Consider the following 846-nt stretch of genomic DNA (forward strand, 5'->3'; position numbering starts at 1 on the left):
CATTGGGTTTCCCCGGTCTAACCTACTTGTCACTTCTTCAAAGAACTCCAACAGGTTTGTCAGGCACGACCTCCCCTTATTAAATCCATGTTGACTTGTTCTAATCCGACCCTGCTCTTCCAAGAATTTAGAAACCTCATCCTTGATGATGGATTCTAGAATTTTACCAACAACCGAGGTTAGGCTAATTGGCCTATAATTTTCCTTCTTTTGTCTTGATCCTTTCTTGAACAAGGGGGTTACAACAGCGGTCTTCCAGTCGTCCGGGACTTTCCCTGACTCCAGTGACTTTTGAAAGATCTCAACCAACGCCTCTGCTATTTCCTCAGCCACCTCCCTCAGAACTTTAGGATGTCGCCCACTAGCACTTTCTCTTTTGTAATGGCAACCATACTCAACTCAGCCCCCTGACTCCCTTTAATTGTTGGGATATTACTCATGTCTTCCACTGTGAAGACTGACGCAAAGTACTTATTAAGTTCTCCAGCTATTTCCTTATCTCCCATCACTAGATTTCCAGCATCAGTTTGAAGTGGCCCAATGTCTACTCTTGCCTGTCATTTGTTTCTTATGTATTGAAATAAACTTTTTCTATCATTTCTAATATTACTGGCTAGCCTACCTTCATATTTGATCCCCTCCTTCCTTATTTCTCTCTTTGTTATCCTCTGTTTGTTTTTGTAGCTTTCACAGTCTTCTGATTTCCCAGTGCTCTTGGCCACTTTATAGGCTATCTCTTTTTCTTTGATAGATTTCCGGACTTCCTTTGTCAGCCATGGCTGTCTAATCCCTCCCCGGATAATCTTTCTCTTCTTGGGATTGAACCTCTGTACAGTGTCCTCAATT

This window comes from Chiloscyllium plagiosum, chromosome 2 (genome assembly GCF_004010195.1).
Source record: "Chiloscyllium plagiosum isolate BGI_BamShark_2017 chromosome 2, ASM401019v2, whole genome shotgun sequence".
NCBI lineage: Eukaryota > Metazoa > Chordata > Chondrichthyes > Orectolobiformes > Hemiscylliidae > Chiloscyllium > Chiloscyllium plagiosum.